At 47.0% G+C, this 17,581-nt stretch overlaps 1 protein-coding gene and 3 pseudogenes across 5 annotated transcripts in view; 2 read left to right on the top strand and 2 right to left on the bottom strand.

The window, feature by feature from the left end:
* Positions 1 to 17,581, bottom strand: part of LOC136406420 (GTPase IMAP family member 9-like) — a 421,274-nt pseudogene that overhangs the window by 5,596 nt on the left and 398,097 nt on the right.
* LOC136406404 (GTPase IMAP family member 7-like) overlaps positions 1 to 17,581 on the bottom strand; it is a 243,511-nt gene that overhangs the window by 5,284 nt on the left and 220,646 nt on the right. The window contains exon 1 of one of the 5 annotated variants that reach the window (XM_066386459.1): positions 2,896 to 2,915. The exons of the other annotated variants lie outside the window; for them this stretch is intronic. The gene's annotated coding sequence lies outside the window, so the exon portion shown is untranslated. Of the gene's footprint in view, positions 1 to 2,895; positions 2,916 to 17,581 lie in introns of those variants that run through there. 5 annotated transcript variants of the gene reach the window in all.
* LOC136405642 (GTPase IMAP family member 1-like) overlaps positions 8,883 to 17,581 on the top strand; it is a 118,653-nt pseudogene continuing 109,954 nt past the window's right edge.
* Positions 9,887 to 11,846, top strand: LOC136406418 (GTPase IMAP family member 1-like; annotated as a pseudogene).

Below are 17,581 nucleotides of genomic sequence, written 5' to 3'. Positions count from 1 at the left end.
ATCAAGACTCAGGTACAAAGTCAAAGAGGTCTAAACTATTGGTATCCAGGGGAAAAGAGGAAGAAGAGGCTCAAGAAAAGTCTTCCAGTGATGACACAGTTTCTCTGGTTATTTCCATAGGGCTCTTGCAAGCTTGAAAGTCCGCATGACCAACAAGTCAGCAGGCACCTTTCCCTCCCGCCCTTCCTACTGCCTCCCACTGCAGGCCAGACAGGCAGCTTATCTGAGATTTACCCAGGAGATGGATTAATAGGCTCTCGAGATTGTTTCCAAGTTACAGTCAGGCTGTCACAGTGGTCACAGTTGACAAGATGGTCTAGTTGTTTGTTGCATCACCAGACAATAGTGTGTGTTTTATTATACATTTTGGTGCACTAGATTGAGAAAATTGATCAATCAGTGCTTAAGCTTGAGGGTGGCTATGAAGAGGACCATATGTGGCTGGAAGCAGTGGACAGTAAGGTGAGTACCCATGGATGGAAGCAGGGAGCTTTGGAAACAGTGTTAATGACCATATCATAGGACCAGTTATTGGCGTTAAGGCTATGGGTCACCTTGAAGGACTCTAAGTAAGTTTTTCAACTTCCAATAAAGACACAGTTTAGGACCAGGTATGTAATGCACAAGGACTGGCACGAAAAGAAAGTACCAGGCCCTTCATTCAAAAATCATGAAGACTTTATAGATGACATTATAGAGCATTAAACCAAGTGAGGGGCCCCTCCACGCACAGTGCCCTGTGCAGCCCTACAGGTCACCCACCCAGGAAGCTCACTGTGACCAGAGTCCCATCTCCTGCTCAAAATATCTCCACCATTGTTCAGTCTCACTTCATTCTCCCTCATCCTGAATGATACCTGTCCTACCAGAAGCTGCCTTGGATGGTTTCTTGATCAACTAATGGCTTCTCCTGGTGTTACACTTAGGTACACAGTTCGGTTTTCTAAAGTGAAGAGGGGAGTGGTTGAGATAGAATCCAGAGCTATGACAGGGAAGAGGATGCGGGTTGCATGGGAACAGCCTGGAGCTCGCTGGTCACAGAGGAGCATCTTCAGCAGGGCAGACCCACCCCTGAACCCTAACTTAGGAGTGGTTTCTTTCTACGAGCCTTATAGAAGGAGGGTGGCCTCATATTCCTCTTGTGCTGTTCACTTGGTCAGGCTCCTTGTTATCAGGAGCACCTTTCCACTTCCAGCTCTGCTGGGAGCCACCTGTCTCTCTGCTGCTGGTCCCCACCTGCCACTCCATGAAGTTGCTCCAATACCCAAGTTGCTGCTCCTTCCACAGATTCAGAAGCAAAGTGATAAATGTGGAGGAAGTCACAGCTTCCATTTGTTCTTCTTTATTCTTTTTCTTTTCTTTTTTATTTTTTTCTTGTTTTGTTTTGTTTTCCAAGTGAGAGGAGGGGAGATAGACAGAGTCCTGCATATGCCTTGACCAGGGTCCACCCTGCACCCCCCCATCTGGGGCCATGCTCGAAACCGAGCTATTTTTAGTGCCTGAGGTGGAGGCTTCACTGAACCATCCTCAGGGCCCGTGGCTAATGCACAACAAACAATCGAGCCATGGCTTCAGGAGGAGAAGAGAGAGAGAAAGAGAGAGCAGAGGGAAAGGGAAGAGTGTAGAAGCAGATGGTCACTTTTCGTGTGCCCTGACCAGAAATCAAACCTGGGACAGCTACACCCTGAGCTAACGCTCTACCACTGAGCCAACCAGCCAGGGCTCCTTTATTCTTTACATCACTCACACACGTGGCAAATTTGGGGGTTATTACAAAACACTTCTTTAAATTCTAGTGGACTCTGTCTTGTAGAGCTCAGGGCTTTTTCAGCTGCTATGGTCTAGATACATTCAAAGCTTAAACTGACTAAGACATGGCAGAAGTAATACCCACAAGTTTAAGAAACAGTTCCTCACACTGTCCTGATGCTTCCACAAGTCAACAATTAACTTGGTCTATCAGTAGCCTATTGCTGCCATAAAAAATTAGGCAGAAGTAATACCCACAAGTTTAAGAAACAGTTCCTCACACTGTCCTGATGCTTCCACAAGTCAACAATTAACTTGGTCTATCAGTAGCCTATTGCTGCCATAAAAAATTACCAAAAGTGTAGTGTTCCAAGGCAATGCAAATTAATCCTCTTTCTTCTTCCAGCTTCTAGAAGCTGCTGGAGATCCTTGGCTTGTAATCACCTCACTCCAATCTCTGCTGCAATCCTCATATTTCCTTCTTCCCTTTTAGATCTTCTTGCCCCCGTCTACTAAAGGCCTTTATGATTATCTCTGGGACCCTCCCCCAGAGAATTCAGGATAATCTCCTCATCTCCCAATCATTAATTTAATCACATCTGCAAAGACCCTTTTGTAACCAGGTAACATTCATAGGTTCCGGGGATTGAGACATGGCTATCTTGGGGAGAAGGGGTGCATTATTCAGCCTAGCACATGTGAATGAGTTAACCACTCTGCAACCCACTATTCCTAATCTTTAAAAGGGAGTATTTATTGCATAGTGTTGGTACCAGGAAGCAGGGTGCTTCTGTTAAAATAGACTTGAAATGTGGAAGCGGTTGTGGAGTTGGGTATTGGACAAACAGACCCTGGGAGAATTCTGAGGCAAGATAGCAAAGTCCTGGGTTGCCTTGAAGAGATAGTAGCTGGGAATTTAAATATTAATGGTGAGATCTCAAATCCAAGTGAGGACCATGTTAGTGGACATTGGAGGCAAGGGACACTTGCTCTCGAGTGGGGGAGAAGTCGCTGAGTGGAAAGAAGAGCTTGTAAGCGATGAACTTGCATATTTAGCTGAGGAGGTCTGCAAGCACCATGCGGGCGGTGCAGCCTGGTTTCTCCTGGTCAAATGCAAAAGGCAAGAACTCAGCGTGATGCACCCACCAGCCAAGGACCTCCAAGGATTGCAGCAGCCACGAGCGGGGGCAACCAGCAAGGCAGGATCCTCTCAGCGCGTTCAGAGAGACCTGGGCTCTGCCGACCTTTGGATGCTGGACTCCTAGAATTGTGGGACATACATGTGGGTGGCTTTCAGCTACAGGGTTTGTGGTTCTGTGTCACAGCAGCCCTAGAAATCCCATACAATGCCTATCCTCTCATCCACCTTTTCTCTCACCTTCCTCATGCTCCATCCTCACAACCACCCAGAAGTTATCCCTTCTGCATTCACGCACATTTACCAGAATACATCCTTCCCACCCCCACCTCACACCTGCCCCCAGTGGACCACAGAGGCCTCGGTGATGAGCGAAGGGGGAAGGGTGTCGCAGAGAAAAGTTCTGAACTCTGCCTGACCCCATTTCTCAGCAACTGCTTGCAGCCCAGGGCTCCTAGGACCTCCAGGCGCCCCCACCACATCCTCTCTGTCCTGACCCTGAACTCAGAACCTTTACCGAAGAATTTAGCGGCCATCAACAATTTACACTACATTACAACAAAATTTTTTAATTGTGGTTTTTTGAAAGACACAGAGGACCTGAAAGGCTCCTGAAGTCTTCAGGGGAGCGGACAGACCACCAGGTTGGTGTGAGCTCAGTGGGTCCTGAGACCACCCTGCTCGAGACCGTGCCCAGGTTTCCGGGTAGAGTGAGCTCACCCTCCCACAGAAGACCAAACGCACACAGAACCGGGACCATTTTACAAATGCTCACAGACACATCGCACAGTATGCTGGTTACCAGAGAGATGGAAGGGAGGGGGCCATATGGTAAAGGGGGTCAAATACATGGAGACTGTAGACGACCTGACTGTGGGTGGTGGGCACATGATGTAATGGACAAATGATATATCGTACAACTGTACAATCGAAACCTATAGAGTGCTATTAATCAATGTCCCCCAATAAATTTAATTAAAAAAGAAGAAATCATTTTATCTAAAAAATACAGGAGAGCATTATCCCTTAAACACTAAGATGAAACAAGCTTTCAGGCATTTAAATACACAGGACACACCTGCCTTAGCAGACAGCACAGTGTCTGGCATTCTGCCTTCTTCTCTTAGAGCAGTGACACTTGTTTGTTCCAGGAGCTTCAAATCAGACTGTCACATTAGCACACCAGCGCTGGTGTCCACCATAACATGCGAGACACAGTCAGGAAAGGAGTTTGGGGGTGATTCTGCCACTCTCTAGATCTATGGCTTTTCAGGAAACCCTTACCCCTCTGAGCCCCGTCTCTACACAGAACGGGACAGGGAAGTGTTAGGTTATCGCAGTCTGATGCCCCCCAAGGACTTACATCATACGACAATATCTGGACCAAGCCCCATGAGAACATGTCCCCCCATCGTCCACCGGTCTTAATGGTGTGCCCTGGCCACTTGCCCACACGTCTTCTTCCATATCGGTTGGTTACAGTGATAAACCTGTGAAAGCACACAGGGGTCATCACAGAAGGTCACATGGAGGGACCACACCAGGGACTTGGGCTTAAGTGGTCTGGTGTGAGGGAGAGATGGTCCTAGGGGCCCTCTTCTCCCATGTTTGAGTCACTGGGGCCATCAGAGTGATGCAGAGTTACAGATAGTGATGGACACCAGCTCTGGTTCCCACTTGGCACCAACAGCCAAGAAGGCAAGAAGCCAGGAGGCAGGTGTGTTTCTCCCCTGCTTCTATGCCATGATCATCACACCCTCTGCTCCCTTCCTACTCCTCTGCCAAGACCTGCTGGCCCCTCCCTCCATAACCCGCACGAGTGCTTGGACACCCCTGACGCTGGGCCCTCCCATGATGTCAGGGGCAGAAGAGGCTTCTCTGAACAGGAGTCAGAGAGGCTTCGGGGGTCGCACCACTCACTTGCCCTATTTGCGGGAATTACAGTTTGTTTTGCAATTTCTGCTGTTATTTGTATTTCTTCCTTTTGGTTTTAGTTTGACATCTTTTATTGCTTCATGGCAATCCCCCAAGGGGAAGAAAGGTTCCTAAGTGCTTTGTTACTAATGATGAAGGCTAGAAATAAAACTTATCAAAGGACAAAGATAACATTTACAAAGAATGTTAATTTGTATCTCAGCATGTCACAGCAGAAAACATCTTTCTGATTCTCATATCTCCTCTGTTTCCAAGAAATGGGCTGCCTGGTTTGCACAGGAAATTGTGGAACCTGCCTCTCCCAAAAACCCTTCCTGTCTCATCCTCCTGACTGTGTCTTACTCTTGGCTTAACGTTGTGGTCACAGCTCAGGATGGAAAGACCAGGTCACGAACCCGTGTCACGTTGTTGGCACCTGCTCCACTGTTCAGAGGGGTGAGGGGAGAAAGGCTGGGTCGTGAAGGAAACCCCCCAGGGTGATCATGCTGAGCTGTGCTCTGGATCCAATTTGGACCCCTCCTGGGCTGTGCTGGCCAGACACTGAAGTGGACGATGAAGTGGACAAGTTTCCCTGTGACTCTCCAAACTGGCCACAACTCCTTCTGCAGAGAAGGCAGAACACACCTGGACTCTGACACGGAGTTCAAGTTGGAACAGAGGTTCGTGGATGCCAACACCTTCCAAAATTCTAACAATGAAGTTCTCAAAGTTTACTTAGGTGGTGACTAAACAGCTGAACAGCCTCATTTAAAAAAAAAAAATTATTGATTAATTTTACAGGGAGAGAAAGGAAAGGGGGAGAGAGAGGGACAAAGAGAAAAAATTGATCTGTTGTTCTACTTAGTTGCGCATTCATTGGTTGATTCCTGTATATGCCCTGATGGGGGTATTGACCCTGCAATCCTGGTGTATCAGGATGATGCTCTAACCAACTGAGCTACCTGGCCTGGGAAACCTCATTGTTTTTAAATATTGTTTATCATGAAGAAATATCACTTGAAAATCAGAATTAAAGGCCACGAAACCATAAATGACTATTTGGGAATCTAAGGAGATACAGTATTCTCCTCTCCTCTGCACTATAACATATGTGCCTTTGGTGGAAAGTCAAAGACTCCAGACAAAGACAGCAATCTGGAAGGCAATGGCAGCCGGCACCTACGTCCCCATTTACCAATATTGCAATCAATTTTTAAAGAACAAAATAGAAATTATGAAGTAGAATAGTCTAACTGAAATGAAAACTTTACTAGATGGGCTCCATGGTAGGTCTGATCCAGCAAAAGAAAGAATCAATGAATGGTGTGGAAAAACAACAACAACAGAAGTCCAAGGGAAATAGGCAATTCAACAATAACAGTTGTAGATTTTGACAATCCCACTTTGACTAATACATAGAGAAATTAATCAAATGTGGTAAAAAAGAATGAGACCAACTGGGTCCAGCATTAGAACACTCCACCCAACAACAGCAGAATACACGTTTCTTTTCAGCGCACTAAGAGCATTCTTCTAAATGAACTATGTGTGAGGCTATTAGACAAGCCTCAAGAAACTGAAGAGACTTGAAATCATAGAGTATGCTCTTCAGCCAAATGAAGTAAAATGAGTGATCAATAACAGAAAAAATTGTTGGAATTCAGTAATAAGTGGATATCAAGCAACACAATTCTAAATAACCAAGGAATCAAAGCCAATATCAAAAGGAAAATGAAAAATACTTTGCAATAAATAAAAGTGAAAAAATAATGGCCTTACTTGGGTAGCTCAGCTGGTTGGAACATCATCCTGATGCCTCAAGGTTGCAGATTTGTTGCCCAGGCAGGGCGCATACAAAAGTCAACCAATGAAGGCATAAATAAGTGGAACAACAAATCGAAGTCTCTCTCTCTCTCTTCTGCTCCCTATCTCTCCCTTTAAAATCAATCAATAAAAATATTTTTAAATTGAAAAAACAACATAGCAAAACTTACAGAATGTAGCTAAAGCAATGCTTAGAGGAAATTTTATAGCTGGAAATATATATATAGCTATATTTTAAAAAAGAAGAAAGGTCAAACCAGTAACCTAATATCCCACATTAAAGTAGTGGTCCAGGCAGCAAACTAACCCTAAAGCAATTACATGAAGAATATAATAAGGAGTAGAGCGAAAATTAATGAGCTAGAGAAAAGAGAAATAATAATGAAAGCCAACAAAACCAAGGCTTGTTTCTTTGAAAGTACCAACAAATTGAAAAATCTTTAGCAAACACATACGTAGAATTACTAGCAGCAAGAAGGAAAGAGGAGGAATCAGAAGGACATCTTTGCATTTGCAGATGGGACCGAGGGCGCTAGCTAAGTGAAATCAGTCAGACAGAGGATAACAAATAGGATAAGGTATCGCCTTTTTCTTTACGTGGAACTTTAAGAATCTGAATTTCTAGAACTGGAGATTAGACGGTGGTTACCAAGGGCTGGCTGATGGAGGACATGGGGAAATGTTGGTCAAACAGTACAACCTTCCAGTTAGAGATGAGTAAGTTCTGGGGATGGAATGTACAGCCTAGTGATTATAGTGAAAAATACTGTCTTACGTCCTAGAAAGTTGGTGAGAAGAGTAAATCCCACATGCTCTCAACACATCACGGGACGTAACACAAGTGTTAGCAAATGCTACGGTGGTGATCATTTTTGCAAACATATAGATAAACCAACCCATTGCATATTTTAAACTTAACACAACATCATACATCAATTATATTTCAATAAACTGGTGAGGGAAAAGAAACTCAGTGGAGTGCAGTGGGAGTACGGTCCTTTACCAGAGGTAGTAAGATGGCACGAAGGGGTGAACGTCAGACCCCAGCCAATGAGCTTGAGGTGAAGTTAAACCCTTCACTCTATATGGGCAGAGTCAACTCCAGAGACATCCAGTGAGTTAGGCACGATCTCATCCTTATTAATGATCTAACCAGGTCCAGGCCCCAGTACACCAGAATCCTGTTGTAGACTCTCTACACGCAATAACTGGCTATTTTCCTCACCTTTCTCACGACTCTCTCCTGGGAGATACCTACAAAGATGGCTAAATGAAGCTGTATGTGAAACTTTTCGTCATCTCCCGGCTGTCCTATTAATGTTAATAGTCGGGAAGGCCTTCAGTTCCTTTGAGAATCACCAGACTGCGCATGTGGCAGTCCTGGCAGACAGGGCCACCTGTCCCAGGTAAGGAGTCTCTCAAGAAGTCATTTTATACAAAAAGACCTAAAAAGCACAAGGAGTTAAGGTTAGCGATAAAAGCCAGAGTGAAAAGAGGCCTCAGAAACCTTCAATGCCTTTTTTCTCTGAGGTAAAAACTCCTGCAGGGACAAGCTGTTGGTGTCACAGGAACTTTGGAAAAAATCACCATCATCCACAGTGGGCTTTGGCAGTGGAAACTCTGCATCCTCACAGCCCCAGTGACCAATGTTCCTGTCTCTTAAAATTGTCACCCCAGGCCCCCCCTTCCCCGAGCTTCCTGCTGCACTCTGAGGTCTGAGAGGCGGGACACTTCCCTGTGTACTGGGAGGACCAGCCTGCTGCACTCACAGCCCGAGGACAGCAGTAGGTCAGGGGCTTCTCGGGGTCAGCGTCAGAGCCTGCCACACATTCTGCAGAAAAGGGGAGCCCAATACAGGAAGGGGGCCCTGGGGAGTAGGAGCTGTAAGGATGAAGAAACATTCAGAACCTTCATGATTCTCATTGAGTGGGCACCCACGTTCCCATTCTCCTAGGTACCAGGGAGAGAAGCGGGACATAGAGAGGGTCACCCCACACCCCCAGGTGGTTGAGGATGGGCTGAGTTGCATACAGAGCAGGGTCAGGAGCAGCGGGGAGCACCTCCTCCAGCCTGGATGCCATGCTTGCTCGGGGCTAACCCTCTCCTGCCCTACCCCTCTGACCAGGAAGGAAGGCGTCTCCTCGCTCTCCTGCAGGGACAAAAGTGCACTGGAGAAGGTGACACACAGTTCCCTCCTGCATACTCGATACAGGCAAAGATATTTCTGAGGACACACAAGCGAGTCTAAGCTCAGAACAAGTTACAAAGTGCAAGTTCTGTGGTATCTGGGCTGAACTGCCTGAAACACTCCATTCTCTTCCAAGTGTCCACAAAGCAGCCTGCAGCAGAAGGCAAAGGTCATGAATGTGGTCTTCAAACCCTTACCCCACCTGCGCCCTGACACACCTACTCTCGAACGCAAGCTGCGGAGGGCTGTGTGGGCAGCTAAGCCCTGTGAGCTTCATCCTCTCCTCTGCACAGTGACAGGGGTTGGACTAGGAAAACTGACTGAGAAACTCAGTTTGCGGACTGCGTGCACCAGAATCACAGGCCACTGGGGGAATGGAGGTGCTTATGTTCTAAAAGTACAGGTGTGTGAATGAAAATATCCGAGAAATACACACTTTAAAGAATTACCAAAGGCAGGAAGTTCAGGAAGGCCTGGACAAGGTGCATAAACTCAGTCCCCTGCGGTACCCAGGTGGCCGATGTGAAGGGCTGGAATTTGGAGTGGACAGTGTGGCACAGGCAGGAATAGGACAGGATGTGGGCGAGGCTGACCCATCATAGGTGTGGGAGCACAAGATGGCAGGGAAAGGCACAGAGTCTGCTTTTTGGGGAACATCTGAGTGTCCTTGTGGGTGTTCACTGTCCTGAGCCTGGGGAGGCTGACTGAGGCTGCTGGGCACTGTGCTCAGGTCTCAGCGAGCACAGAATGTCCGATTGCGTGAAGTGATGACTGACTGGAGGGACCCATTTGCTTTGGGAAACCACAGCTCTGGGGGTGGGACGTCAGGAGCAGGAGGCAGTGTCCCAGTCTCCCCAGCACACTGACCACATCAGAGACGCTGGGACAGGACAGTGATGTGGCTTCTGGGAGCAGAGTCAGAGGCTCAGCGCATTACCTGGGACACGCGTTTCATTTCCCACTTCCGAAACTGACATTCCAGTTCTCTTCTTGCTTGTCTTCAGGACAACCGCCCTAAGTGGTCACCTAAGTCACCGAGCAAATGTTCTGGTTCTCACAGCGCCCCAAGTCTCCCTTGGCTGCAGAATGTCCTGGGAAAACTTAGTAGCGACAGCTTTGGTCACCGAGGCAGAATCACCTGGGAAAATTAGTTTCCGAAGCGTCCTCGCTGTCACAGAGTAAGTGTCACTGTCTCCCCTCTGCCCTTTGCACGTCTCATCCCTGAAACACAAAACCGATCTCCACAAACCCGCTCACAGCATCAGTCCGGCCCCAGCCTGGGCCCTCCCAATGCTCTTCCCTCAACTCTGATGTACAGGGGGAGTGGGAACCACGACGTTGTCACTTGGACATCACCAGCTCTTTGGATTTAGCCCAACACACTGTAGGTGCTGAGACCTAAGTGATGAATGAATGAATGAATGAGTGAATGAATGAATGAACAAATTGTACCCGGGCTCTTTCAGGTGAGCATGGCAGGACGGAAGATGGTGAGAGATGAAGAGATCACCTATGGTAAGAACACATCTCACATCGCATACTTGCCCCGAAGTGCAAGCTCTGGGTAGTGAGGGGGGTGGGCAAACTCTGGGCTAAATGAACAAGCCCCCAAGGGGTCTCTGAAGTGTCTGGGCTGAAACAGCAGGAGCCCTAGATGTACATTTTAGCGGGATCTCTGCCACTGCCCAGCTGGGAGTTATTAACTTCTTTGACAAGCCTGCGCCTCCATTCCCAAAGTGTAAAATGAGGATAATAAATCCACTCTCAATGCCACAGAAGAGAATGTAGAGAATATCAGATCACGCACTAGGGAACATGACACCAGGTAGAGAGTTCGAGAACGAGGATAGAAGGTTAACAGGGTGTCTTATTAGCAGACAGCTGGTTTAAGGGTGGGGGGGAGAGAGCAGGAGGGAGAGAGAAGGACAAGGGAGAAGAAAAGAGGTGTTCTCATCTAATCCGCTCAACAACCCCAGATTCTCAATCTATACTGTTATTCCCACTTTTGCACAAAGGCTTTAAATTTACACAAGCAATTTCCAAGGTGGCACAGCTGGCTGATGGTGGGGCTGGGAGTCAACGATAGGGTCTCTGGGACTCAGGAGCCCATCACCCCCAATCTACTGCCCCTCCTGCCCTGCTTCCCAGGGCTGGAATGTGGGAGAGTATGGCAGAGGCCACTGAAGCTGTCAAGTAGGGACAGCTCTGTGCAGTGTGGATGACCAGAACAAGGCAGGTGAGTCATTCCTGGGATAATAAAGGGGATCCTCTGGAGAAGTTCACACCAGGTGTTGAGCAGCTACAGGTGCACATGGTGACACTAGAGGCGACAGGAATAGCTGGTGAAGACCCCCACACTTCAGAAAGCTCTGACCAGTGACCTCAGGAGGGTTTGGTTGGAAAGCAGAGCCGAAGCACTATTGTTCTTTGTTCAAAGGGCTCTGGAATGGGCAGGTAACCAGGGTAAGTTGTTTTAAGGTTTGGAAGCTCACAGATCACTTGTCCTCCAGGTTGCGAAGAGTCCATGCACGCCCTGCAGGAGCCCAGGCTTAGACTCATCCTCGTTGGGAGGACAGGGGCAGGGAAGAGCGCCACAAGGAACAGCATCCTAGGCCACAGGCGCTTCTTCTCCAAGCTGGGAGCCACCTCGGTGACAAGAACCTGCGAGGTGGGGAGCTGCAGGTGGCGCCAGTGGCACGTGGAGGTGATGGACACCGGGATCTTTTCAGTTCCCTAGTCCCCAAGACAGACCCTGGGTAGGAGGAGCGGAAGCGCTACTACCTGCTGTCGGCGCCCGGGCCCCACGTGCTGCTCCTGGTAACTCAGCTGGGCCGCTTCACGGCGCAGGACCAGCAGGCCATGAGCGCGCTCAAGGCGCTATTCAGGGACAACGTGGTGGCGCACACCGTCGGCGGGGTCTCGCTGCAGGAGTATGTGCCCGACTCGGACAACTACACGCTGAGGGTGCTGGTGGCCGAGTGCGGGGGCTGCGTGTGCGGCTTGGACAAACGGGCGGAGGGCGAGGAGTAGGAGGTGCAGATATTTGATCTGCTACTGCAGGTGGAGCGCCTGGTGCAGCTCCTGGTGCAGGACCACGCGAGCGCCCCCTACTCCGAGTACCGCCTGGAGCAGGAGCTGGCCTATGCAAACCCCGGAAGAGTGGTGGCAGCGGGTAGCCAAGAGCCAAGCGTGCGGCCAGTAGAGGCTGTCTAGGCAGTGCTGCTGGGCCAGCTGGGCCTGTGGATGGTGGCCAGGAAGCTGTGGGTGGCCGGGTTTCTGGGAGTCCTGTTCCTGCTTTACTGGCTATTCCCCACATAACTGGCGTAGATCTACAGTGACAGACTACAATGGAACATTGACCCCTCAACTGATGATCACATTCATCCCAAGTGTCTGTGCCTCCAGGGTGCGCAGGAGTCCTGTGTCCCTCACCTGGCAGTAGTCTACCAACTACAAAATCCTGCCAGGTCCAACTCCCAAAACCAGCCCATGTGACCTGTCCTCCCTGAGCTGGACTCTTGCCAAAGCAAACAAGTGTTATTGTTGTCGCCTGTATTCCACTGACCTCAGGATGCCATTCTCTGTCATTGAGTCATTGCTGGTTTCCCAGGAGACAAGGACAAGAGCCCACACACAGCCTCAGCCCATACCCATTTGTTTCATTTGAATCTGAATTTAATGAATAAATGCATTAGACACTCACCTTGTGTTAACGGAAGTCAGTACTTGTTGATGTTTGTTCATCTGCCTTCTGTGCCCATTGAACAAATATTCTGCTTGTCATTCCTAACCCTCCCTGCAAACACCATGCACCCAAGTGCAGATACACACACACACACACACACACACACACACTGAGGAGTGTGCCCATAAGAAGAGAAGACACTGAAGAACTGTCCATCTTTCCCGCAGGGGATGTCTCCCCCTGTGATCCCATTCAGACCCCTTAGCAGCTGGAATGCAGGCTTCCTCAAGGCCAAGGAAACTTGTTCTACAGACTCGACTCTCTAGGAGCCGCTGAGACCTCGCAGGAACATCTATTTTTAAAAAGGACTTTGCTCACTGGCTGACACACGCATAGGGTAAGGATATGTTTTTCAACTCAGGGGTAAATAATATTTTTTTTTTAAGTTAAGACGTTTGGAAATTTTTATTTCAATCTCAAAGGTCAAACAGGTGTTTGTGGGCTGAGATCTGATGACACGATGGTGGGGTAGAGTCATCCCTTCTGTCCCGCGCAGATTTGGGAGAGGCCGCCCTCTGGTCCAGGTGAAATGAACCAGGATAGGAGGCTCCTGACTCTGCCCACACGTGCTCCCCAGCATCTCCACCCTCACACACAAACTCAGGCTCGCCTCCCACACTGCTGGGTAATTCCAGATCTCTTCCCTGCACTGTCCTCTGCCCGGTGCCTTCACAGACAGAGAGGCCCTGGTCACTGATGCCTTCACATCACTAAAGAGACACGTAAAGGGGAAATGATATGCAACAGCTGAGTTCCTACTGGAGACGGAGGCCGACAGGCCCCACCTGGAAATGATTGCGAACACAAACGGGGAATACCGATGCCAAATGCTGAGACTTCACATTTCCTCTATGGCCAAGGGTTCAAGGGTGTTCACAGAGCCCAGCAGAGGCACTGATAGGGAATCTTGATTTGGGGCTTGTCCACCTGTCACTATCCTGTTGAAAGGAACAAAGTGCTCTACCATTGTCACTTCACTGAGAAAGGGGACGGTTACTGGTGAAAATAAATGAGGAAGAAGAGCAGTAAAGTGTCCAGTGTGCGCGATGAAACATTTGATTCTCGCTCTCTGGATGGGGAGCAATGGAGCCCAGAGAATCCCCAAGGGATGGTGATTGAGCTGGTGGGAATGCAGGAAGGAGCACCCAGGGGTCCCAGGGGACAGGCACACCCCACTAAGGCTGCAATTCAGGGAACTTTAGGAAAGACAGTATGTTTGTTCTCTATATGCCAATAAAAAGACAAAGATTGGCAGAGAAGATTATAACACATGACCCAAACATGTGATGCTTACAGAAAAATCCTCTTAGACTGTGATCTTAGATATATGGTAGAAATGGACTGAAGATTAAAGACAAATGGTCCAGACATTAATCATGCAAAATGGAGGGGGAATGGCTGTATTGATAGCAAACAAATGAGACTTCAGAACAAAGAAAATTAACAGACGCAGAGAGGATCATTATATAGTAATAAACGGGTCGCTCCACACAGAAGACAAAACAATCCTAAATATATTTTTTCAAACAACAGAGAAGCAAAATATGTGACAACTGAAGGAAGAAATAGACAAACCCACAATTATATTTAGAGACTTCACTGCCTCCCAAGAATTAACAGAACAGCTTCATTGAAAATGTACTAGGATCTAGAAGAATTCCATAACACCTTCAATCAATGGAGCTAATTGATAGTGGTAGAAGTTGATATTTGCAGAAGGCACATTTTTCAGGTGCACATGAAATGTTTACCAAGGTAGGCCATGTGCTAGGCCATGGAACAAACCTCAACACCTTTAAAAGAATTGAAATCCTAGGGAATGTGTTTTCGGACCACAGTGGAATTAAGCTAGAACTCGGCATGGAAAAGGTAAGAGAAATATCTTCTTCACCCTGTCAGCAGTGCCATGACTCCCTACCCAGCCATCAGAACCTGGGGAAAGTCCTAGCTGATGGCCCTCCAAGGTCAAATTCTAAGTCTGAGTCGGGACTTTCCTGAGCTGGGAAGGCACTCAGGAGACTGTCACTGAAGGATGGGGACTTAGGGGACATGGCCATTTCCCCTTTTTTTTTACCCATTCCTGAAGCCAGTCTCCCTCATTGAAGACCAGAGTGGATAATGTCCCCCACCCTACATATGTCCCCTTGTTCCAACACTCCTTTTCCACTTAGAGTACAGATGACCATGCTCAGGAATGGACAACTTCAGTGTCTGCGCACCATTGGCCAGTCCCACCCACCAAGGAGAGCGTGCTAACCCTGTGGGTGTGATCAGCTACACCTGGTATCATTTAGCCTCCAGGAAAATTTCTGGGAGCAGCACCTTGGCCAGGAGCAGACACCGTCCAGGCTGTGCTGAGAATCAGCCTTACAGGACACTGGGAACATCATATCCTTGCAACAATGTAAACAGTCTCGCCCTTGGTCCACTCATAGTGACATCAGGGACTCTAGCTTCTTCTTAAACAGGAGTGAGACACCGTCTCTCTGACAGAGGAGGAACCAGAGGCCTAGAAAGCGTAGGTGGCACACACTGGGCCACCCACTGCCCAGGATCCGGAACCAAATTAAGTCTTCGGAGTTCCTCCTGCCCCTCCAGGACCCTGTTCAGATAAGACTGGGAAGCGTGGAAATGAATCCCCAGTCAGAGTTGAATGGGAGAAATTTGAATTAGCACACCCGGTTTCTCTTCTATTGTCTGTGTGTGTGCACTTCGGGGGTTGTGGGGCGGGGTAAGAAAGGCAGAAAGAAAATAATACCCAGTACTGACAAAGGAGTGTTGAAATCTCCAACAGTCAATATACATCTCCCTGTTTCTCTATTTGTGTGTCAGCATTTGCTTCTTGAATTTTGAAGTTCTATTGTTTTTTTTTGTCTGTTTTTTTGTGGCTCAATTGATTACATGGTACATGCACATCAGCACTATGATCTTGTTGATAAATTGACCTATTTATCATTATGCAGAGACCTTCTTTCCCGCAGGTGGGGAGATGACCTTTCCCCTGATGGGAAGGTGATCGTTCTGAAGCTATGCTTTCTGATATTCACGCAGCCACTGCAGGCTGCGCAGGCTCACTCTGTGCATGGTTCCTCTTTTCTAGTGTATCTTACTGATCTTGGCACCAAGGAACCAAAAAAACAAAAAACTAAGCCCAACGTTAACAGTGGAAAGAAATAGAGATCAGAAAAACAATTAAAAAGTAGTCAACAAAACTAAGAAAAAATATAAACCAAATGTCCAGAACATTGAAATAATTTTCTAAAAAGAAGAGAGGACTCAAAAAAATAAATTCATGAATGAAAGAGAAGACATTACAACTGATAACACAAAAAATACTAGGATCATAAGACATTATTATGAACAATGTGTCAACTGATGGATAAACTAGGAGAAATAGAAAAATTCCGAGAAACATACAGCCTATCAAGACTAAATCATAAAGAAATAAAACAATCTGAACAGACTGGTAATGAGTAAGGAGCTTGAAGCAGGAATCAAAATTCTCACAGCAAAAAAAAAAGCCCATACTGTCTAGTTTCATGAGTGAATTCCACCCAACATTTGAGTAACAACTCATCCCTATCAACTCTTCCAAACAATGAGGAGAACAGAACACCTTCAAAGTCATTTTTAAGGCCAGAATAACGCTGATATCAAAACCAGCAAGGGCACTACGAGAAAAGTGTAAACCAATCTCCCTGATGAATATAAATGCAAAAATCATCAACAAAATATTAACTAACTGAACTCAACAGCCCATCAAAAGACTCATACACTCAATTGAGTGGGATTTAAATAAGGGTGTACCTTGTTTTAAGTAAATGTTCACCTTTGGTGAATATCATTGTTAGACAGGATAAGGGTCTCAAGGTGTGGGCGGAACTTACTAAATGCATTTTTGCTAAATGTTAAAGTGTAGCTCAGTATTTTACAGGAGCAGCTGTAAACAGGATGAGCTTGACAGGAACCCACCCTAAGCCCACCTGTGTAGCCAACTGCAAAGAAGAAATCAGTATGTCATTGTCTAAACAGTGTAGAAAAGCAATGGCAAAGCTTCCCTGTGGGGAGACAGGCCTGTGGATGTGAGTCCCATCTCCTTTACTTGCTGCAACCATGTTTTTCTTTTTTCTCTTTTTTAATTGATTGATTTTTACAGAGACAGAGAGAGGAAAGATGGGGAGGGAAGCATTCATAGGTTGTTCCACTCAGTTATACACTCCTGTGGTCACTTCCTACCATATCTTAGTCTTGAATAGAGCACCCCAAGCGGTGAACCACTGGAATTCAATAACATCATGAAAATTTAGCCATAAAATTGTCTAAAGCCAAGAGAGATTCAGAGATACTGGTGGGCAAATAATAGCTAGTACAGATGTCAACCAAACAAGTTTGCTGCTGTAGATAACAAACATTCTTCCTCTTGGGGACAAGACAGGGAAATGCTATAGTGCAATCACCTGACATGACCCCATTTATGATGACTCTGGCCTTGTAGCCAAAGTGTTCTCAAGGCAATGATTTGCTTTTTGCTACTTGTCATAAGACCATAAATTTGAGACAAAGGGTGGTGTGGACTGTTAAAGAAAACACACACTTATTTCCAAAACAGTGGCCTCTAACTTGACATACTTTGCTTGGTACCTGGATGAGGGAACCGCTACACATGCTACCAGGCCACATGTTCATACCAGGTACAAGGGTCTGCATTCTGCCAGCTTTCTCCTGAATAAATTTTTTTTTTTTTTTAAATAAATTTTTATTAATGGTAATGGGATGACATTAATAAATCAGGGTACATATATTCAAAGAAAACATGTCTAGGTCATTTTGTCATTAAATTATGTTGCATACCCCTCGCCCAAAGTCAGATTGTCCTTCGCCACCCTCTATCTAGTTCTCTGTGCCCCTCCCCCTCCCCCTAACTCTCCCCCTGTCCTCCCTCCCCCCACCCCTGGTAACCACCACACTCTTGTCCATGTCTCTTAGTCTCATTTTTATGTTCCACCAATGTATGGAATCATGT

The sequence above is a fragment of the Saccopteryx leptura genome, chromosome 5 (genome assembly GCF_036850995.1).
Source record: "Saccopteryx leptura isolate mSacLep1 chromosome 5, mSacLep1_pri_phased_curated, whole genome shotgun sequence".
NCBI classification, from domain to species: Eukaryota; Metazoa; Chordata; class Mammalia; order Chiroptera; family Emballonuridae; genus Saccopteryx; species Saccopteryx leptura.
Note: the sequence above shows the minus strand (reverse complement) of the source record. Positions and strands in the feature narration are given on the sequence as shown.